Below are 25,347 nucleotides of genomic sequence, written 5' to 3'. Positions count from 1 at the left end.
CATGGAGTTGGCAAAAAAGGATGATAGTACACTAAACGCAGTTGAAATGCGATCTCTCAGACAAATATGCAACAAAACGATGTTTGATAGATGTTCGAATGGTGATATAAGGAAAGATTGCAAGGCTAAGATGAGGATTATTTATAAAATTAAGAAAGGTATGTTGAGATTATTGATTATTTATACCAAATATATTGTATAATATCAATAAAACACAAACTGTTTTTAACCACTTTTATTTTTAATATGTTTATTGCAACCGCTTTCAGCAAATACTTTGTCTATTGTAACTGCAGACAGTTGGTAGAATTCCATTTTGAATTGTTGGTTAATATGTCCAAAATTAAACACGGTTATTGGATTGAATTCTACTTTTAACTACATATACATATGTATATGATAATATGTGACGCGTTTCGTCTTATTAGGACATTATCAAACACTGTTAAACAATAATTATTAGTATAATAATCAATTATTATACAAATAATAATTGCTATTTTTAAATAAATAGAATCCAATAACCGTGTTTAATTTTGGATGTACCATATTGCCCAACAGTTGAAAATACCTTGTCTTCTTAAGTTATTGATACATCTGCCTTCTAATTTCAACCTGCAATAAGAGGCTCAAACTTTGACTTGTATTACTTGTCTCTTTTTGTTTGGTTGGAAGATATTGTTTTTTTATCCATAACTCCGTCAATGTACATTTATTTTGTTCAAGAAATTTAAATACATTAATGAAATCATAAATAAATATTTAGTTAATGATAAACTGTATCGATTCATATTCCATTAGAGTAAAATTAACTTCATTTATATACGTCCGAATTAGTTCAATAATTTTGGCCTAGACTCTCCACCATAGGTGGCCAACTTTTTCAGCAGCCGGGCCAGATTTTAGAAATTAGATTTCTTACCGGGCCGGAATACAAATTTATTTTATTATTCAAAGCAAACATGAAATATATATATATTTTTAAAGAAGACATATTTTTTTTAAAATTAAACATATTTATAAGATGAGAGTTAGGCAATAAAAATAATAAAACCCTTTTCCGCACCCCAATGGTGCATAGGGCACTGCGTCATATAAACGCAGAGTTATCTTGATCGTTTACACATGAAGAAAAGGTGATCAGCCCCCCGCTTCAGGTACCAGTCCAGGGTAGTATTGAATAAATATTACAGTGAAAAAATCACTTATATTTATTTGACCCCATCTGGGAATCGAACCCGGGATCTCCAGAGCGGAATAATAAATAATAGTAAAAATATTTTTATTGAGACGTCAGATTTTGTTTGTCAGAACTAAGTGCATCAATGTTGAAAATGATTGATGTTGTTGTTATACGCTAACAGTTTTCCAAATGCTCATCAGTGATTCTTGTTCTCATTTGAGATTTAAAATGTTTCATTCGACCCTATTGGAAACAGTTGATTACCCTATTGGAAACAGTTACATTGCTTCATGTAACTGTTTCCAATAGGGTAATCATTGATGAAGCACGTTTTTAAAATGCAGGATATTTTTACTTGTCCGTAAAATTCCAAAAAAATACGTTTTGTAAAACTCTTCCAAACCAACCTAATTGAATTTCTCCTTTAACTATACATCATAACATATCTGACTTGCTTGTATTCTTATCAATGTGTATTTAAAAGTCGATTGCAAAATATTGTGATTGTTTATTAACACGAATAAACCATAGAAGAAATTGTCACGATAATGAGATACTTCCATATTATATGAGATATGATACGAACTACGGAATGTTCTTTTGGTGGTTTTATGTACCTTAAGAATAAATGCGGGCCGAGGGTTGGCCATCCTTGCTCTACACCAACAAAAATAGAATTACTTGCATAATATATGAAATTACTCTCGATATAAACGTCATTCCTAGATTTGGTCTGAGTTTTGTTTTAAAATTATTCGAATACAGTGTTTATTTTTGCATATAAAATTATAGTATGTTATTTAGGCGCCCCATAGTGCATTGGTAAACATGCTTGGCTACCATGCTGGAAGTTCTGGGTTTCGTTCCTAGAGGGTAAAAAAATGGTTACGTAATTTTTTTAAAATAATAATTTCTCTTAATTACATTAATGAAATATTTCTTTTATTCATCAATTACTATTATCCATAATTCTACTTTAATAATTCTACCATAATACTATTATCCATAAATGTATGGAAGTGAAGCATGGAGTTGGCAACAGAAGAAGAAGAAGTTGGAATTATTTAAAAATTATAATTGAAGCACTATAAACAAATTGCGATAAATAATGGTTACAATAGTAAACTAAAAGATTCTATTTTAAATAAAAATCTAAAAACAAACATTACAAACACATATTTATATTCTTGTCCACCAAGTGATTTAAATGAAAATTTACAATGGAGAATAATATTAAATGTTGATAAAAAAAATTAGCCAATAATATTTCCGACACTCCCCAAAAATTTAAAACCCGTCTTTTATACTAATAATAGTTTGAATAAATCCTTAAGAAATAATATAGATAAAGTCGATAAATATAATAAATCAGGAATTTATTCCTTACAGTGTTCATCGTGTTCCAGCCTGTATATAGGAAAAACCTCTAGAAATTTTCACATCCGATGTTAAGAGCATACAAGATGCCTTAATAATAACAATTATTCTGAATTTGCCAATAGAAAATAATCACTCATTTGATAAAAATAAAGGTTTTAATATATTACACACATGCAATAGAAGACTGGAATTAGATTACTTAGAAATATTAGAAATTAAAAACGCAATTAATAATAATTCACAACTAATAAATACACAAGTAAATGATTTTGCTAAAAGTCCATTATTAAATATGCTTCCAATCACTCATCAACCCTGATCCCTGACTGTGACTGCCAATCAACAAAAAAATAAAGCCACTTGAGATCTACCTAAGCTTCGTTCCCTAACCGTCAAAATATTTTGAATATTGTTTAGTAGATAGTGTTTTAGTATTAATCAGTATTGATAAGGAAGCGGTTAGCTTCGAAATCGGTAGACATTATAATTAAGTTATAATAAAATATTTATAGTGATTTTAAAACAAGGTTATATTTTAATTATTGGAATTATTTAATTAGCTTTTATCGTTGTCAATCTAACTAATTTTCTAAATTATTTTTTCACATCTCATCAAAGATGAAGAAGAATATGGAAGTCTGGGCATTTACGGGGCTGACAACCGTCATAGGCTGGTTTAAGTGATCACTTTACACACGTGTAACATTCACCAATTCTACCCATTATTGACAACCACACTATTCAAATTCTTGGAAGTTCTATATTTATGAACAAATTTAGAACCTTATTCTTGAATCACTAGAACTTCACTAGAGACATCTATTGGTGAGATGTAAAAAAGCTTTTTACTAAGCAGAAACTCTTATATTAGTATGTGAGGTCCGAATCCTGGATTATAATCATACACATGAGAAACGCCAGAAAATACCATTTTCATTTTTATTATTAAGCTTATAATTTGACCAGATAATTTATTTACAACATTTTGAGTGTGTCCAAATACTTGTTCACAAAGTCTGGATTATATGCAATTACAGGAGTTATTTTCATATTATTTTTTAACATCTCACCAAAGATATCTGGACAAAAATAATATGAAAATAACTCCTTTAATTGGAGATAATCCACATTTTGTGAGCAAGTATTTGGATACACTCAAAATGTTGTAATTTTCTATTTATACGCTGTATTATTCCCAATTAAATTACGTTACTTGTTAAACATACAACACGATTTAAATTATACAAGTGCATATAGTCTGATAAGCGTACATGGATGCAGAAGGGATCCAAAGGGAAATGTCTGTGGCAGTAACTCAATTACAGATGACAAGTAAATTGCATATTTCATGAGTAGCTAGCTACCTACATTACTGACTGAAGCTACGTCCTTTACGTGGGGACTTTGCGTTGGTCTATCAGCATATATTACAGGAGTAAACAATTTATTCAAACAATTTAATTTAAAAAAAAATATTTAGAAGACATCAACTCTTAATTTGGGATGTAATTAATTTGTAGAAAGCCTAATGTGTGGAAATGAAGCATGGAGATATATATACAAACACACATACATTTACATTATTATTCATCTTTATTTTAAACCTTGAGATAAATCATGCAAGCCTCTGAGGCTCCTATGGTATATACATACACTTTATAAAATACAATTGAAAAAAATTACAATTTTTATGTTTTGAAGTACCAATACCAATACAAATACTTTATTTTTCATATTTATTTCAAACCTTTGCGATAAATTATGCAAGCCTCTGAAGATCATACGGTATGGACATTTTATAAAATAAAATAAAAATATTTAAAAAATCGCAAGTAATGACGAAACGTAGGCGCACCTAATAATTAATATATAATTAATTAATATAGATAAATAATAATTGACATTATTATTTATCTATATTTTAAACCTTGAGATAAATCATGCAAGCCTCTGAAGCTCATATGGTATGTATAATATACATTGTATAAAATACAGTAAAAAAAAGAAGAAGAATTTTTTGTTTTTAACCAAATTAATAACTAAAATTATTTGATTGACACTGAGGTAAGTTGTGCAAGCTCCTGAACCTAATTCGGTTTATAAATTGTATAAAATACAATTTAAAAAAGAAACATATTTTTAAAGCATAAAAAAATAACGAACCTAAGTAAAAATAATAAGTAAACGTCAACAATAAATAACTTCAACTTCTTCAAACACATTATACGCACCCCAATGGATCATAGGGTACTGTATCATATAAACGATGTGTTATCTTTATCGTTAACTCATGAAGGAAAGGTGATCAGCCTTCCGCTTCAGGAACCAGTCCATGGTAATTTTAAATAAATATTAGACTGAAAAAATCACTTATATTTATATAAGTGATTTTAATTTCACCCCCCCTGGGAATCGATCCCGGGACCTCCAGAACGGTAGCCGAGTGTGCTGACCATTACACTACGGAGGCGGACTAAATAAATAAATAACACTGGATATAAATATGTGAGCTAATTAAAAAGAGTCATGGAAACGTCCAGAACATCCCTTGTGTTGGCATATTATGACACGAAACAGGAATAAGGGATGAGAATACGAGAACTTATATGATCTAATATCGCTCACTCCTTACAAGAACGTCATAAATAATAAAAACTTGATTTTTCAGGAGAACGTTTTTAAAATTTAAAAAATAAATATCATGCCACTTATTGAACCTGAAGGTTTTTTCTCCATTTGAAAAATATTAAGTATCTTAAAAAAATAGTTAAACAATGTCTTTTATTCAAAATGCAAAAAAAAAACATTTACTGCCCTGTATTTTTTGCGCGTAAATATTAAGTTAAAAATATGCCTCTTTTGCTGGGATATAGTACATTTTCTGGGCATTCCGAAAACATGCACAACTGAAAATTGACGATTTTTGATTTATGGCGTTATTGCAAGGAGTGAGCGATATGTGCCAAGTAGTTCTCGCCTCCGTTTCCCATATCCCGTGCTATTCATAGCCTTCTCTTGGCCCTCCTTCAGAATACTCGCTAAACTATTCAACATAACCGACTGCCCACACATCTGCTACTTTTGTCTCATTCTGGAACGGGGTTTACTTATAACGTCGATCTTAAAAGCCTAAAAGCTTTTCCGACCGACAGTCAATTAAAATAATCAGCGCAAACTTCGCAATTTATATAGATGGCATTTGTTTTATGGTACTCCATTTGAAATTTTAAACTCAATTAAGGTAAATCAAACAAAGATTCATGAAAGAATAATACTTTATCACTGCATTGTTAAGTCTTCAAAATGGAAAGGAAAAGTTGTTCATTTTGAAATAAAATAATTTTTATATTATTTTTTGACATCTCATCAAAGATGAAGAACAATATGGAAGTCTGGGCATTTACGGGGCAGCCCCGTAAATGCCCAAACTTCCATATTCTTCTTCATCTTTGATGAGATGTCAAAAAATAATATGAAAATAACTCCTGTAATTGGAGATAATCCAGATTTTGTGAACAAGTATTTCGACACACTCAAAATGTTGTAAAATATTTTTTTTTTCTTTAAAAAAATATATTTGGCAGTCACCCAGTGAAAGGATGTTTATATCAGTTTTAAGTCTTATTTTTATTTAAAAAAAACATATTAATTAATTTACCATTTCACAGACGATAATCGCAATTCTAGAATTAGTTAGGACCAGAAAGAATGGTGGATACTTGGTTGGGTAGTTGAACTCATGACTGTTGTATCTAGATGTATTATTTCTACATTATACGATATTATTCAAAATAACAAAGAAACCAACCATCACGCCGTTTCTCTGTAGGGTAGGCAGAGAGAATACATCGCCAGACCACCCTGTGTTTGCAAATATTCTTCGCCTCTTCCGTATCCCAACATCTCCTCATACATACCCTCCGATTACTCTGACTCCTGATCTGACCGCTTTTATGTATTTGACATACTTGATCTTGTTACAAGGCGAAACAATTGTCGCAAATTGAGAAAAATTTTTTGTTTTTGATAGTAAACAATTTAGTGGACTCTAAAAATCAGTGTTTGATTTTAATATTTAATATATAAATACAAATATGGACCCCAATTTCCGTAGTGCTGCATTAGTGATACATAAAATAAGCTAAATATTTCACACCATTTATATACAGGTGTCCCATAATCCAACGTAAAATTCATAAAAGTGGAAATATCTCAAAAACTAAGGCACTATTACTGAGGTTTTATTTTAATTTTTTGGTGCATCATGAGGTGACCTAACACCCCTTAAAAGGAATAAAGGACATCATGTAGATACATAGACACATTCTCAAAAGTGATATACTACGTCGGGGGGACTTAACATGTCAATATATGAATTAAATCCAAGGTATTCCAAGGGGTGTTAGGCCGGCTCATGACTTACCAAAAAATTAAAATATAACCGCAGTAAAATGCCTTAGTTTTTGAGTTATTTCCACTTTTGTGAATTTTCCGAAAATCTACCCCTTAGATCAGTTTTTTGAGTGCCACTTCCTTAAATTTTCTTATTTTAGGATTTTAATTTGTGTACGTTGGATTATGGGACTTCCTGTATACATATATATATTTTAATTTAAAAATTATAATTCAAACTTGAAAGGGTGAAATACTTGTATATTATCGCTGACGCAGTATCAGAATAAGCGAGTTTGCCAAAGTATGAACTGATTCTAGTCACGTTCGAGCAATTGCGCTTCTTAGGATGATAGATAGAGTCCTTACACACAATCCTGGATGATCCTGCGAGTATACTACGTTCAGAGACAAGCGTGCAATCTGTCAGCCAAAAATGAGACCGAAGGCTGTGATTATTTATAACCCCTCTCAAGGACTTCCCAACCGGATATTAATAGCGTAGAAAATGTGATCCGTTATTGTAGGTACTGCAGTGGTTGACATGTGATTTTATGTTCAATTTAACAAAGAAAGACTCATAAAAAATAATCGAACATAATACAATTCGCTGAGCTAAATATTTAGTAATATTTTTCAAAATTTTTCTCCATATAAATTTTAAGCATCATAGGAAAATGTTATTTTTTTTTCAATAGAAAGTCGTAGGCTTTTATTGTGTTTCATTAATTTAACTATTTTTAATAAAATTTTCACTAGTTAAATATGATTTTTTTTAAGTGTTTTCATGCATTATAATGCTGAATAAATTCTAGAAAATACTGGTATTTACCAAGTAAATTTTAATTTAAAATGTAAATTAGTTTTTTTTTTAAAAATCTGATCAAAGATAATCTCAAAAAAGCCGTATAAGGAATCAATTATTCTAATATAAATTCATAAAAATTCAATGGAATCGGTTCCAAATTTTTTAAATACGTAACATTATCATTCAAAATTAATTTTATCTTTTTATTTCATTTAAATCAAAAATACATATTTCACAAGTATTATTTTTTAACATCTCATCAAAGATGAAGAAGAATATGGAAGTCTGGGCATTCACGGGGCTGATGACCGTCATAGGCTGGTTTAAGTGATAACTTTACACACGTGTAACATTCACCAATTCTACCCATTATTGACAACCACACTACTCAAATTCTTGGAAGTTCTACATATATGAACCAATTTAGAAACCTTGTTCTTGAATCACTAGAGACATCTATTGGTGAGATGTAAAAAATACCCCGTCAATGCCCAGACTTCCATATTCTTCTTCATCTTTGATGAGATGTCAAAAAACAATAAGAAAATAACTCCTGTAATTGGAGATAATCCATATTTGTGAACAAGTGTTTGGATACACTCAAAATGTTGTATATTTAGTTTTGCTTAAATTAATCCAAACCACATAAAAAAATACCCTCAACGCAATTCTGTTAAGATATTTAAAAAAATAAACATGACTAATATTCTCATTCGATTGAATGAAACCCAATAACCAAAAAATGTGAATACTTTATTTATTTATATTATTTATCCAAATGCTTGTTTAAAATGAGTGAAGTATAGTTGAACGCTCGAAGCGCGTGCCCGTAGTCCGTGCACCAACTCCGGATTTACAGAATGAGTTGTAGTATAATGTCCAGATTACAAGTATGTAATTTAACGTCTAGTCACTCTAGTATGTAAATACATACAAATTGCTACTAATGCTTGTTTGCCGAGAACGCTCCGGATATTATTCATAATCCGTGGCTCTCACGATTTCCACCTAAACCTTACCATCATATAAATATATTAGAAACAAGCTGTTTCCGGCCACGCATTGCTATATCTCAGTCTAGTTAAATTTAAAAGAAAGAAAAAAGAAGGCACATATTTCTAGTTTGTTTAGTTTCACAATCCTTATGGATATACTGGATATACAATATTTTACCAGCTGTAAAGAAGCACGCAATCTGCAATGAGCAATGATGGATATTGCTTGTATTGCTATTAATTTCAACTAAGGCTCTGCATTTGCATTTAAAACTGTTTTTTCTTAAAAATAAGTATCTCTTACTCTTCCTCTACCCCTCAACTTATTACTTGATCCTACTTTCTTTGCCTTCCGCTTCTCATCAATTTACAGTTCATTCACAATATATTGTATAATGCTATAAATGTTTGTTTATTCCTAGTACAATTTACACACACACATATACGAATATAAATGTATGTATGTATATATATATATATATATATATATATGTATATATATATATATATATATATATATATATATATATATATATATATATATATATATATATATATATATAAATATCTATATATATATATATATATATATATATATATATATATATATATATATATATATATATATATATATATAAATATCTATATATATATATATATATATATATATATATATATATATATATATAAATCTTAATACAAGTATATATACATACATACATATATACCACAAATAAATATATTTTTTTATTTAAACTAAATATAAAATCTTAATATAGATGAAAAAGAATATGTAATTTTGGGTATTTACAGGGTATGTGACTTGTGAGCTTTTAGCGTGTTTCGAGAGTATAGGCTGATCGGCTGTCCAAACTCAAAACACAGTAAGGGACATTTTTTTAGTACGTTTTTGCATTTTCGGACTAAGAAGAATCTACTTAGTCCAAAAATGCAAAAAAACGTACTACGAAAAAATGTCCCTTACTGTGTTTTAATTTTGACAGCCGAGATGTATCTACGAGTTTGTTCGAGTAATGTAATTTCTCAAAGGGTCCGTTCTTATTTGGATTAATAATAGGGTAGACTGGGTACGGTTGAAACAATTTTGCTTATATTGTCCATAAAATTGTTCTTAACGAGTCAAGCGATGATGAAGATGCATTAAATACAAGAGTGTGTTTCTGTCTACTAATGGGAAGTATTATTTCAGTACCCGGTGTGTTATTTTTAGTGGCAGATCAAATTTAAAAAATATATCCGATTTGTTTCAACCGTCCCCATACCAGGGGCAGTTGAAACAGTGATTGGGGTCAGTTGAAACACACACAAATAAATCAATATTTAATATTGTAAGACGTTTTATTCATTATTTATGTTTGTTTTATAAATAATTATGGCACCGCATGACAATATTAATCAGTCTACAGATATGTAATGAACAAAAACAACTAAAAACAATGGTATTTAAAAAAAAACAAATCGAACGAAAATAATCTGTGAATAAACTAAAAGGAAACACTTCTTTCATTTTGATTAGTCATAAATCAAGCGAAAATCTAGCTTTGGGATCATTCCGAGTCGCAATTGTGGCAAACATAGCTAAGACCACCTTTTGTGCAGCCTTCTTGAGTCCACAGTTTACAAGTAGTGCACTGTATCCACTTTTCACCGGATTTGCTCTCTGAATACAGTGACAGACAAACAAGACAATAGCACCCGTCCTCTTCTGATGATGATTCCTGTTGCGTATTATGATTATTTTTCCTTTAACGATCCTTCTACTTTTTCCTCCATCCAATCTTTTCTTGACTTACTTAGTTTTCATCCGTTTCAACCTTATTTCATGTTCCTTTCTTATCTCTTCTTTCTCTGTTTTTTTTTAGTAGCAAGTATTTTGCAAGCTCCTGCTCCTACTCTTTATTAAAAACTTTGTTATGGGGTTCATATCCCATTTTCTTCTTCACCAGATGCATCTCGCTTTCGTATATATATAATGAGCGAACAGTGGTTTAAGCCATGCTTCTCCGCCGCTTTTCGCAGTGAATCTCCTGCTTTAACCTCCTCATAAGCGTATGTATACCTCGACAAGTCGACCTCCCCTCTCGAAGTCTTTCTTGCGCGTACTCGGCATCAAGAAAACAGGAAAACTGAAAAAATATGTTGTTTCAACCGTACCCACAAAAAATGTTTCAACCGTCCCCAACCCCTCCTTTAGGTGGAAAACAGAAAATAGTAATGTTAACAATAATGGCACATTAAAACTAATCACTATATCGTGTTCTACAAGCTTCATTTCAAACACGAAATCATACTCAATAATATCGTTTCAATAGAAACCGTAATAAAAGGAAAATTCTCGGAACAAAAATACTTACTTTTGGTTATCAAAATACAATAAGACCTTCTACAAGCAACTGCACCGTGCGGCGAGCGATGCAACACTGATATTCGTGTTTGAACTTGTTGTCCACTTTGTTCGTCCCTTGGACCCTTCACCCTACCGCATACGGTTTGCAAGATATTTGTTCTGTTTCAACCGTCCTTTGTTTCAACCGTACCCAGTCTACCCTACTAATTGAATGTATTTTATTTTTAGGTGATCCGCACAGCGCGCATAGTTCTTGCTTACCACAAAGGATTTGACACTGACGATATGGTGAGTAAAAATTTATTTTCAGCGGATTTGTATGATTGTTTTATTATTATTTTGTATGGGCTTATTTGGTAATCTTGATGTTTAACACGCTACTTATCATTCATCGTTTACTGTGTTTAATACCCATTTTATAAACACTAATTCATGATAACCGGTTTCGAAATAATCATTCCATCATTAGGTCATTCAAAATAAAATTACTACGGTCTGACATTGATACAAAAATAAATTTTGAAAGAGAAAATGAAGACAAATGAATCACAATGGGAACATTTTTAAAAGTGGACTTTAAGGTAAAGTTAAACATAATATTTTGTTCATTGTTTGGTATAAACCCCCTTCTTTATACAAACATTTATATCAAATACAAACATAGAATTATCCGCCTCCGTGGTGTAATGGAGCGTGTTTAGCTACCGTGCTGGAGGTTCCGGGTTCGATTCCCAGGAGAGGTTGAAGATAAATATTAGTGATTTAACATTCTAATCTTTGGTTAATATTGAAGCGTAGGAGTGATCACCTTGCCTTCATATAAGTAACGATCAAAATAATACTGCGTCAATACGATCCAGTGCCCTATGCACCATTGGATGCGGAAAAAGGTTAGAAGAAGAAGATGTGTATTATATATACAAACAAAAAAAATCTTGTATGTAATAAATAAATGTTTTTATCATTATACAAATATTTCAATTTCATTTTATTTCTGTGAGCCTAAGCGGCTCATTATTAGAAATAGGTATCAAATTGTGGTAGAGTGGGTTCGAACTGAGAAGCTCTGACTAAAGAGTCCGCGTAACTAACCACAGGACCACAACCCGACACATCGCTCACTCTTTTTAACAACATCATATATCAAAAAAACTTGATTTTTCAGGAGATCGTTTTTAACGTTTAAAAATATAGTTAAATGTTTTAAAAATAAATATCATGCCACTTATTGAACTTTTTACTATGCAACAGATCTTTTTAGGTAAAACCTGAATGTTTTTTCCACATTCATAAAATATTTAGTATGTATATTTAAAAAAAAAATTAAACAATACCTTTTCTTCAAACTGCAAAAACAACACTTTCTGCCCTGTAGCGGGTAAATATTAAGTTAAAAATATGCCGCGTTTGCTGGGATATAGTACATTTTCTGGGCATTCCAAAAACATGCACAACTGACAATTATCGATCTTTAATATATGACGTTGTTGAAAGGAGTGAGGACATATTAAAACTGTATTTACTAAAACACCTCAAATAATAAAAATATCCTTTCAAAATATCATCTAATATAACAATCTTTGAATAAAATAACGAACAAAATAAAATGAAGTAAATATTTTCCATCTAATTAATTTCTTTTATTAATGTTTCATGACTTGCCGAAAATGGTATATATTGTTTTGTCAGTTTAATTACGTTACTTTTCCGGCCCCCTTATTTTGTTTTGAGCTACATAATAAGGCTGTATTCACTCAGGGGTGGTGTTATTGATAGACAAGCTGGCCACAATGGCGTCGCGTCGCTAAAAAAAATACAGCCATCTTCAATATAAATATATTTTTGGTAATAAAATTGTAATAAAAAAATAAAGATATATGTTAAAGTATAGATTATTGTCTCGCCTACTTTAAAAATCCGCCAGATCCATGTAAGTCGTTTTTACAAAAAATGCAAAATTCTCCGGGTAACATTTATGTTTCAAAGATTTGTCTATGTTTAGATAAAATATTATGAAATAGAGAATTATCCCTTTTTTTTAAATTTTTTTTCAGTAATAAAAAAAACACGAGACACAAACCAATAATGACGTCATCTTAATGTTTGACCTTTCCCCGCTCTGTGATTGGCCGATATGGGTCAGAAGGGAAGTTCCATGAATACAGCGGAATTTTAAATACAACGCTGTTTTTAAGTAATTTTTAGCAGGGTTTTCAAGTATATAAATACTTTAAACAATTAAAACTACAATTGGCATTCCGATAGACTATTTATTTTTTAATCTTATAAATTTGGATCTGGCGGATTTTTAAAGTAGGCGACACAATTGTGTACAATTATGAATAATTTCGATATGTCAACATAGATGACGAAGAATATAGAAGTCTGGGCATTTACAGGGCTTATGACCGTCTTAGACTTGGCTAAGTGATCACTTTACCCAAGTGTAGCATTTACTCTATCCATGTTTGACAACCACACTACTCAAATTTTTGGAACTCCTACATATATCATAAATTTATGACGCTTTATGTGTGAGTTTATTGGAGCCATCTATGGTTGTATTCAGAAAGCTTTCATTTAGCAGAGACACTTTTATTTAGATATATGCAATGTACGGAATATATTTGTCCAGCGATAAGTAATTTTTTTAATGTGCGAAAATAGCGAATTGTGCGAAAGTCGAATGTAAGAAATATGCGGTCCACTCCGGACCCGGCCGCTTTCAAGTATTTGACATACCTGATTGTGCCAAGTTTTCCTCGATCTTCCTCTGCTTCTTCCAACTACATTCGCCTCATAAATTTGTTTAACCGTTCTCTCCTCACTCATACGTTCCACATGTCCAAACCATCTCAACACACCTTTCTTAATTTTATCGATATTTTTGATATTCGCTTTATTCTAATAATGACTGGAAATCATTTTTACGAGTATATTTTTATTAAGATACAAAAAATATTGATTGAATATCACTTAAGGTAGCTTGGTTTATCAACATTCGACATGTACAGGAACATTGTATAGTTTCTGGAGTGTTGCCAATATCTGGCATAGCTTCATTATGAAGGTATTCGTGGCCAACTAGGGGAAGGTTAAGGAGGTATCACACGTTGTACACACTACACGACGCCCGACGGCACCATCATACAGCATAACACATGATGTAACGGATTTACTGCCGGAAGTCGTGTCGACTGATAACAGCATTTAGGAAACTGCCGTCAAATGGGTATTTAATGAAGAGGCAGGTTTTTTCATACTGTGACAAAAATTGCTGATCAAGTATACGCTAGGTGAAAGTATGTACAAAAAAAAACCTTCACATTAAATATGTGAACAAGTATACAATAATTTATATATTTGGCGTTTAATTTATAGAACTACATTTTAATTTATGCATTCAATGTCACTTTGTGGTAAAATCTATCCATTTTTAATTAATGTTTTACTTAGTAAATAGAATAGTGGTTTTAACTAAGTAAAACATTAATCAAAAACAAAATACAGCTTGGTGGAATAAAAAAATCAGTGCTTGATTTAAAATTTAATACATAAATACAATTATTAATAATCTTTGGCGTATGGCAATTCTAAAATTTGCACCGTATGTATATGTCTATATACAAAAGAGACAATAACACGTGTATAATAACAATAATGAAAATAATAAATGTGGGCAATTTATGTAGCGCCATTTTAGAGATAAAAAATCACCTAATGTTCAAAGAAAATTATCAAATAAGGCATAGGTTTCTACAAAATATTACAACGGTACGTGTCATATGTATAATCTACCTTTCTAGGATACCTTAGTTTTATTTATCATTTATTTTGAAACAGTATGTGTTGAAATGAATCAGTTCATAAAAATTGATGTATAAGTTTTGAAACCGGACTTTTTTTCTTTAATTGTCATTAATTCTTCATCGTCATTCTTTTCTCTTGTGCATAGATCTCAATCATAAATAAATGCAAAGAAAAATGATAATCAGTCTACACTTTAAGCCCCAGATGGAACTAAACATCATGATTTTTATGACATTATTACATGCCACAATACGACTCGTATTGAAAAACCACCCTCGAAATAAGAAGATTTATGGTTGCGTACATGTTTTTTCGCATTTCCCGTTAACCCCATGAATATTTACAGTTTTTTAATGAATATTTACAATTGTTTATTGACGGATGTTTGTTTACTCTGAGTTTCGTCGTTTTTATGGTCAAAGATGTAGTTTTATGTATGCTTAGTGAAAAAAACTGCAGTGATCTATTTAAATTAAATAAAAACTGGTTATGATTTTTTTCGGTATTTTACGCTCAGTCTGGGTAAATTTGTACACTTTTGTATTGTACCCTGGACTGATACCTGAAGCGGAGGGCTGATCATCTTTCTTTTATGTGTAAACGATCAAGATAACTCTGCGTTTATATGACTCAATGCCCTATGCACCATTGGGGTGCAGATAAGGGTTTTATTATTATTTTTATTATTATTTAGAATTCATGTTACATTACAACAAACGATCAAGTTATATATAAATAATGAGAACTGATTGATTGTGTCCAAATACTTGTTCACAAATCAATTATAGGAGTTATTTTACATGTTATTTTTTGACATCTCAACAAAGTAAAGTGATACATAAAAAAGATGATCACGTACAAATAAAAGCGTTTCTGCTCAATAAAAAGCTTCTTTTCATCATACCAATAGATGTATCAAGTGAAGTTCTAGTGATTCACGAACAATGTTTCGAAATATGTTCGTATACATATATAAAACTTCAAAGAATTTGAGTGGTATGGTTGTCAATAACGGGTAAAATTGGTGAATGTTACACGTGTGTAAAGTGATCACTAAAACCAGCCAATGATCACTAAAGTCAGCCCCGTAAATACCCAGACTTCCATATTCTTTTTCATCTTTAATGAGATGTCAAAAAATAATATGAAGTTATATATTAATATGAAGAAAATTTTGAGTGTGACCAAATACTTGTTCACATATCTGGATTATCTCCAATTATAAGAGTTATTTTTCGTGTTATTTTTTGACATCTCAATAAAGTAAAGTGATCACTAAAACCAGCCTATGACAGTCGTAAGCCCCGCGAATTCCCTGACTTCCATATTCATCTTTGTTGATGTGTTAATTTTTATTTTTAATAAGATTTTAAGGAAAGAGATTTAGTTGCACAATTCATGTAAATATTAGCCGATGGGATTTACAGGTTGGAGAAGGATGAGAGGTATAAGATAATGAGAACATGACAGGGACCTCCGTTGTTTGATTGGGTTTATTAGAGGCGCCATCGCGTCATTGCCGTTGGCACAAATTTTATTGTTAATATGTAGGGGTCTCATGTACTTACATACGGTGTATCAAGTAAGTACACGCGTTAATACTCTTTGAAATACAACGATCACTTTATGTGATATATTTCTTCTCCAAGCTAAGAGCTTATTCTGTTTTTTGGAGAGGCACAGTATAACATAAAAATGCAATTTTATTAAAATTAAACTCTTGAATATACCACTTTATCGAGTTTTATTTTTATTTACGACTATTTTCGAAAACGACAGATGTTTTCATCTTCTGGTACAAATTAAAACAAATTAATTGGTACAGTTTTAATTTGTACCAGAAGATGAAAATATCAGTCGTTTTTGAAACTAGTCGTAAATAAAAATAAAACTCGATAATGTGGTAAACTCAAGTATTTAATTTGAATAAAATAATCATGTCATTCCACAAAGTTAATGCCGAATCAATAAATAATGTTACATATAATATATTTATCTATCATGTGTTAACTGTAGTATCCGATATTAACCCATAGTGTACACAACATATGTCATTAAAAATGTTTCGAAAAATACAAAATTGCTCCAACTTTCACAATAACTGAAACAAACTGTATCAGTAGCATCCGTTTTCATGCGCTGGAATTTTTCATTTAGTATTGCGACTTCCCATAATTCAACCCTAGACTCGATTGGTTTATTTGTAACATGGAAAACAAATGTATTATCCTGAATTCGCATAAAGTATAATAGCCAAACATCATGAATTCGTAAGTTTTTATTTTTATTATCAAAGGAATAACCCGCAAACCCTTTAATTTTTTTGTTGATATTCTAATTTTTTTTTTTCACATAAAAACATATTTATCTAATTAGAAAAAACAAAAATCCACTTAATGATCTATAAATCTTGTACATAATAAACAAGGTAAATAATAAATGCAATTCCCATCTTAAAAAAAACCTCTACTATTAGAGGCTTGTTTGCAGGTAGGATATAAAGGATAGAGATGGTAAATGTGAAAATTGAAAATAAAACTTTCTTGAATTTATTTTGAATGAACTTGCGGGAATCGAATCTGCGACGTCAGTTTCGCAGACTAGCGTCTACGCAACTATGCGTGAACTAGTTGAGTGCCTTTAAAAATAATCTGTCAAACTTCTAACCATTAACCAGTCTCAATTGTGCATAGAGCACTGCATCGAATCGACGCAGTGTAGTCTTGTTTGTTAATTGTATGAAGGTTGGGTAATCAGTCCTATGCTTCTTGTACCACCAGTATTGGTGATATTAAATAAATACGGCAGTAAAAACCACTTATTACTTTGACCCCTCTTGGAATCAAACTCGGGACAGTGTCTAATGCGCTGACCACCATACTACGAAGACGATCATACTCGTTCATAATCATAATAAGAAAAATTTGTTACAGCCTCCATCTGCTAATTAAGAAATGAAATCATTTGTTATTTTAATTTCGTAACAACGTATACGGTATCTGATAATGATGCTGAATGCATCGAAACACGTGTGACAATATATTTAAAGAAATAGTGGTATTTTTACCAAGTAAAAATTGAAAGAAATAGTGTTATTTACAAGGTTAAACCATATAGACATTACCACAAAGTGACTGCCGAATTAATTAATGACAAGTTAAATCTACTCGTTAAACATCAACCAAAGGTTGTTATTTGAACTGAATAAATGCGAATAATAATGAAAAATAAAGGTGTTTCCATAGCATTTTTCTGACGGCAAAAGCAAAAAAAAATCTTTCGTTGTTTAATCTTTAGAGTACCATACTAAGCTCTTTGATGTAAAATAAGAATAATGTCATTTTTAGCTTGTGGGTGGAGTTCAATGATATTTATTAAAGTGACGTCAAGCGTTCTTGCTTAAGTATTCGTAAAGTACGGAAAGTACTTTACGAATTTCAAAGAAACAGGATGACTATTTTTAACCGACCCTTAAAAAGTGTCCTCTGTTAAAATGTATGTGAAATTTAAAAAAAAAATGTTAAAAATATAAAATTAAAATCTTCGACATATTTTTTTTAAAATTATCAACGAACAAATTGATTATTCACTACAGTTTTATCTTCAAACATTCAATAAATTTGACATTGAACAAAAGCAATGTTTAGTATTTTGAAGAATATTTTGATTAAAACACTCTCCTTATCATCTATTTTTTATTTTGTGTAATACCACTTTTATAAATCCTTATTTGTGACTACCGGATTCCGAAAATTATTCCATCATCACGTCATTAAAATAAAATTATTACGATTTGACATTTGTAAAAAAAATTGAAAGAGAGAAAGACGACAAATGAATCACAATGGGAATATTTTCAAAAGTGGACTCAAAGACCGTTTTATATTAATATATATTTGTATTAGATATTGGATAAGAAAAACTGTAAAAAATATGGTTTAACATCAAAGTCATAAACTATCATAATTATATAAGATGAAAAAATTATTTGAAAAAAAAAAACTTAAAATTAACAGATGAAAAAGGAAAGTTAGACGAATCACATTGATGAAATAACAATAAATTATATATTGACAAAATGTGGTATAAACTGACTTTTAAAATAGTATTCTTATCGTTTTTTTATGTATGAAATTAAGAAAATACAAAATAAAGACAAAAAAGTAATAAAACCTCTTCTAAGAACATCAAGATGAAATGTGAAGTCGGTTTTAGGAAAGGCATGTGTCATACATCAATACGTAAATCGGATATGATATTTAGTATAATATAGCCCAATCCTTCCAAGGTTTTCTTTTTTACTTACTTAATTATCTTAAATTTTGACGGAAATTATAAAAGTTGTTTAGCATTGAAAAGATAAATAAATAAGTTCCAACCGTATCGCAAATTTAAAAAATATTTGCTCACGTTTTACCTGAAAAACTCATTTAAAAATTATTAAAACAAATGCTTTCGACGTAAATTAACATCTATTCATTCTCATTGGTTACTTTCTACGGCGAAATAGTTATCACAAAAGCGTGGGTTGATGCTGTCAAGCGCTTTATGAAAGTACAAAGCGGCGAGGCCTATTAAGATATCCCCACAAGCCTCTTGACACTGAGGAATTCTCCGCTAATATTGCCTCCCCCGAGGGCTTTGAGTCTCGTCAGAAATAAATCTCGGCATTCTCTTTCTTTTAGTAATACGTCGAGGAAAATCACTTTAGATGGTAATCTGTTTGGTTTCCAAACGTAAAGTACGCCGTCCATTTTAACCGCGCTTTAAGCAAGAAAACATCATTTGACTGATGACGCATTTACAACATTTTTTGAGAAAACATATGTGCAAATAGTTTTATTTTATTTTTTAAATTGATATATAGTTATAAAGACGTATGATTTTAAAATAAGGAATTAGTTAATCTGCCAAGTAAATATTTACATTATATCTCAAATCTGATACATACCAATGTATTTACCAATTTGAAATCACACTTTTAAAGGACTTACCCGATAACTAAGAAGACATATTATTTTTTAGCATCTCATCAAAGATGAAGAAGAATATGGATGTCTGGGCATTTACGGGGCTGACGACCGTCATAGGCTGGTATAAGTGATCACTTTACACACGTGTAACATTCACCAATTCTACCCATTATTGACAACCACACTACTCAAATTCTTGGAAGTTCTATATATATGAACCAATTTAGAAACCTTGTTCTTGAATCACTAGAACTTCACTAGAGACATCTATTGAAAATAACTCCTGTAATTGGAGATAATCCAGATTTTGTGAACAAGTATTTGGACACTCAAAATGTTGTAAGAAGACACAAGTTGAATAATACAAAAGAAATTTTGAAATTTGCTTTTCCCAATAATATATTTTTTGTTAAGACAATACAAAAATTTCATACTTTTGTCGTGACTTATGATTAAAAATATATATCAAATTTTGGTAGAGTGGATTCAAACCCAGAAACACCGACTCAAATCCTCGACACTAACCACGGGACCACAACCCAACACCTATGTGTATAATATGATTATATGACAAAACAATTCAAGTATTTTTGAATGGATTTAGATTTTTTTGTATTTGTTTAATATAGTTACAAGAAATATTACAATTTAATTCATTACCTACACATTTCTTCTTATAAAATACCTTATACTAGTGACATTGTGCCTCTCCAAAAAAGAGACTAAGCTCTTGTGCTTACAGAGGGGTTTACACTGAATTTTTACTTATGTACTTAATTAATAGTCTTTTTGTTTGCATATTTGTTTTTAAATTATTATGTATCATTGAGATTTCTTTTTTTTGCGAGTGTTTTTGCCTAGAATTTTCACTCATGAAATTATAGTATCTCTAAACATAAATAAGTAAATCCACTCACAAGTAGGCATAGGCTATGAAACTTAAAAAGTTGAAGCCGGAGTAGGGTCATGATAAGCGGTGTTACATAATCCGTAGCTAGATTTCAGAGACACTTGGACGTTAGGTAATTTAAAAAAAAGGGATTTCTTTCACGGGCAAATATTTTGATATTTTATTTTGAGATTAAAATTTTTGAGATTTTGATGGAATGTCTTGGTGTTGTATTTTGTCCAGATAAATGTAAATGCCCAGGCTTCCATATTCTATTTCATCTTTGATGGGATGTCAAAAAATAATTGCAATTAAAAAAAAAACTAAAATCCTTATGGAATCTCGAGGATGTCAAATTGTTATGCAACAATGCCTATAATATAAGTAGATACAAACACAAATCTAGGTAGTATTATATGAGTTGGTATTTCAATTTTACATAGTATTGTTTACAGGAGAAATGCGGAATCCTGGGTTTCAATTCAACTTTATAATTAGATATCGATTCCCTACCAAGTTTACATGAACAAAACTTCCCAATTAAAACTAATCACCGCTCGGAAAGCTTATCTGAACGTACATGCAGAATATTTAATTTATTGTGTCGATACCACCGACACCGGTTTGTTGATATAATGTTAACAATATGCTGATAAATTTACCGATCATTAAATTTTAACCATACACTGCATAATTTACCGTAAAAGTTAATGATGAAGTGGATATTTTATTTTGTACAAAAAGCATTGTGAGCTTTGTGGTATGGTAAAATAACACTCTTTTTACTATGTGTATAGGGCGCTGCATAAAATTAAGGCAATGATAATTTGATCTTTTATTGTATGAAGGCGTTTATAAATTAAAAAGCAAATTTTTATTCAATATCTCAAATCTCCTCACGTTTTTCACCGATTGCTATGAAATATTGACACAAAGTTGCATTCGAATAAGTTTAAGTTTTTATATACCTTAGATATATTTTTTATCAGTTTTTTTTACATATCGCTCACTCCTTTCAACAACGTCATATAAAAAAAACTTGATTTTTCTGGAGTTCGTTTTTGAAGTTTAAAAATATAGTAAAATGTATTAAAAATAAATATCAAGCCACTCAACTTTCAACAGTGCAACAGATCTTTTTAGGCAAAACTTGAATGTTTTTTCTCCATTTGAAAAATATTTAGGATATTTAAAAAAAATTAAACAATACCTTTTCTTTAGAATGCAAAAACAACGCTTTTTGTCCTGTAGCGGGTAAATATTGAGTTAAAAATATGCCACTTTTGCTGGGATATAGTACATTTTCTGGGCATGCCGAAAACATGCTCAGCTGAAAATTGACGATTTTCGATTTTTGACGTTGTTGAAAGGAGTGAGCGATATGTTGAAAGTAGCATACAAAATAATGCTCCTGGTGGACAGCATGTTTCTTGATACTGCTGTCATTTAGCATTTTTTCATTTGCATTGTTTTTCTATGGAGTCTTAATATAATCATTGCTTCACAAGTATTGTGGAATTAAACATATTAGAAATTTATGCTTTTTTCTTTTCTATTTAACCAGACTGAGCCACACAAATATAAATATTTTAGAATTTCATATATCATAAATATGTAATTATATATTTCCAACCGAAGCGGAATTGGTAGCCTTGAAGTAGGCGTGGTTTTATTGGTGCATACTTTGCAGCAAAATACGTTATAACTACTATGTTTCAACTAATCATTAAATTCTGTCTACCTCCATTGCATGCTGACTAGCACACTTGGTTGTCATAATAAGGATCAGGGTTCGATTTCCGATACACATTATAAGAAAAGAGTACCTTATAAGTACTAATTTTATATATTATGTTACTCTTTATGGATCGTTTTGCACTCTTACAATTTCAAGATAGTGATTGAACTCAAGATCTTCTACTACCAACCCTCATTCTTTATCAGTGGTGCATAGGGCACTGCATCGCATCGATATTAAAAATAATCTAATCAATGTAATATTTTATTCAAGCATGGTACATCACATGATGCTGTTTTTATTATTTTTTTATTATATTATATTTTGACATCTCAACAAAGATAATCACTTTACACACGTGTAACATTCACCAATTCTACCCATGATTGACAACCACAGTATTCAAATTTTTGGAAGCTGTATATATATGATGCAATTTCGAAACATTGTATTTGAATCACTAGAACTTCACTAGAGACATCTATGGTGATATGAAATGCATTTTTTTAGATTTGATCACACGACCCTGATACATTTGGTCATCGGATACATTTGGTTTACTGGGCATTTCTATTACGTTAGTGTGTTAAGATATTCACAAATATTTTAATTCTATATTATTTTCAGCCAAATCGTTCCAAAGTGTGATAAATAACTTCGGACGGGAAAAGTATTTCTACCCGTTCAGTCGATTGATGCTTAAGGAATTGGAAGAGTATTTTTACCTTCTGCGCTGGTCTCATTTCAAAGGAAGATAAGAAGGAATTATCCAATGTTTTTATATGAATATTATATACAAATTTCTTTTAGTATGTTATTATGGGATGACCTCATTTTGATCGGTTTCTTTGGGAGCCCGGTCTATGACATCTCTTTTGGAGAAGTTATTAATAAAATATGAAGGCTCTCTACCCCTGATGCAGGCGAGAGGTTACCGACCGCGCGGTGGCAGGTCACAGACGTGCACAGGAAGAGGTAAAGGGTGGAAGAGTCTAATACAGGGATGGCAAACCTTTTAAAGCCCGAGTGCCACTTTTTTCACTATAATAATATGGCGTGCCACATGCCATGGAAAAAAATGCATAAAATGTTTTTGTAACGTCAGATTTTTTAAATAATCAAAGCATTTATACATCGAAAAAAATGAAGTACCTACTTATTAATGGCAAAACAATAGAAATAAATAATGAACTGAATAAATAAATAAAAAATATAGAACCCTAAAAACTTCATTATTATTGAGTTTTTGCTGTTGCTAATTTTTTTTTTATATCGAGTTCACAGCTGGTACCTTTTAATAGAAAAAAATCAGTAGTATTTTCGTCTGGAAGACCCATTTTTTTGTATAATCACTTTTATTTTTTTTCTCTTCATTCGCGTGCCATGGGTTCGCTATCCCTGAGATAATATATAGAGCTTTTACTGCACTTCTGAATTTTTAATCCAAGCTCAAAGGTGAAAGGCAAAAACGCCTGAGACTAAAAATCCATTACCATAAAGAAAATTTCTTCACGAAAAACCATCGTATATATTAAAATCAAAAACACTTTAAAAAAATCTTCTTCTTCTTATAACCCTTATCCGCACCCAGTGGTGCATAGGGCACTACATCGTATTGACGCAGTGTTATTTTGATTGTTACTTACATGAAGGCAAGGGACCAGTCCAGGGTAATATCAAATAAATATGCTTCATCTTCAAACCCTTATCCACACCCCAATGATGCATAGGGCACTGCGTCTCTATCTTGATCTTCAGTGTTATCTTGATCGTTAATACATGAAGGAAAGGTGATCAGCCCCCCGCTTCAGGTACCAGTCCAGGGTAATATTGAATAAATATTAGAGTGAAAAAAATAATATTAGAGTTTAAAATCCACAATATTTATTTTCTTTGCCGGTTTAATTATTTTTTTAAAAATGAGATAGATGATAAGATTAGGAAAAGTTATTTAGGTGTATGGGGATGTGAAGCGAATGGATAATGAGAGAATGACGAAGAAAATATATTTGATAAATATGAACGGAGGAACAGAACGCGGACGGCTAGATCAATCATAACCTAAAATCTGGTGGTGTCAAAAGTCTACGTAATCGAAAAAAATATTCAGAAATAATATTCCTAGATAGAAAACGTAAAACCAAATATTTTATATACATCAACATTGATGAAGAATATTAAAATCTAGGTATGTATAGAGCTTACGACTTGCCAAAGGCAAGTTTTAAGTGATCATTTTCCACAAGTGTAACATTCACCATTCTATCGATAACTTAACTACTTAAAAAAACGCAAGGGTTTTCCTTTCTATAGCAGTTTAATAAATATATGTTGAATCTTATACTAAAGAAGGATTAGTATTTAACGATTCGGGGTTGGCATTTTCTGCATAACTAAGTTGAACAATCTCAAATAAGTATTGAAACTTTTTTACACTCAGGAAAATTCTCAACTTCGCAAATCTGTGCAGGCGTCCCCGCTCAAATAATTTCCCAAGCAATCCCGGAGTAAATTGTCGTTTTCTAGGAACGATTTTTCGTCGTAACGATTGGCATTACCAGGAATGCATGTTGACAGTAGGGGTGTCGGCCTTAGTCGGTGTCACGCCCCCGGCTATATCTCACCACCCCTGATCGATATCTTTAGACGAGATAAAACATTCCAATGGGCATTTAGTTCCGCCGAGACCTCCTCGCCGGGTATGTGGCCCTGGTATCTGAGTAACCCACTGCGGTAGAAACGTGGTCTTGCGGCTTTTTGCGTATAATGTATTCTATCGATATTCTCTCATATTTATCTCTGCTATGCTTT

General features: G+C 31.0%; 1 long non-coding RNA gene across 1 annotated transcript in view; it reads left to right on the top strand.

The window, feature by feature from the left end:
- Positions 1-25,347, top strand: part of LOC148306935 (uncharacterized) — a 44,698-nt gene that overhangs the window by 7,312 nt on the left and 12,039 nt on the right. The window contains exon 2 of the long non-coding RNA XR_015837921.1: positions 11,355-11,414. This is a non-coding gene — a long non-coding RNA (uncharacterized LOC148306935). The remainder of the gene's footprint in view (positions 1-11,354; positions 11,415-25,347) is intronic.

Source organism: Brachycentrus maculatus, unplaced genomic scaffold (assembly GCF_059751285.1).
Source record: "Brachycentrus maculatus isolate JH-2025_06_01 unplaced genomic scaffold, ASM5975128v1 h1tg000218l, whole genome shotgun sequence".
NCBI lineage: Eukaryota > Metazoa > Arthropoda > Insecta > Trichoptera > Brachycentridae > Brachycentrus > Brachycentrus maculatus.
The sequence above is the reverse complement of the archived record's forward strand: the minus strand, read 5'-3'. Positions and strand labels throughout refer to the sequence as shown.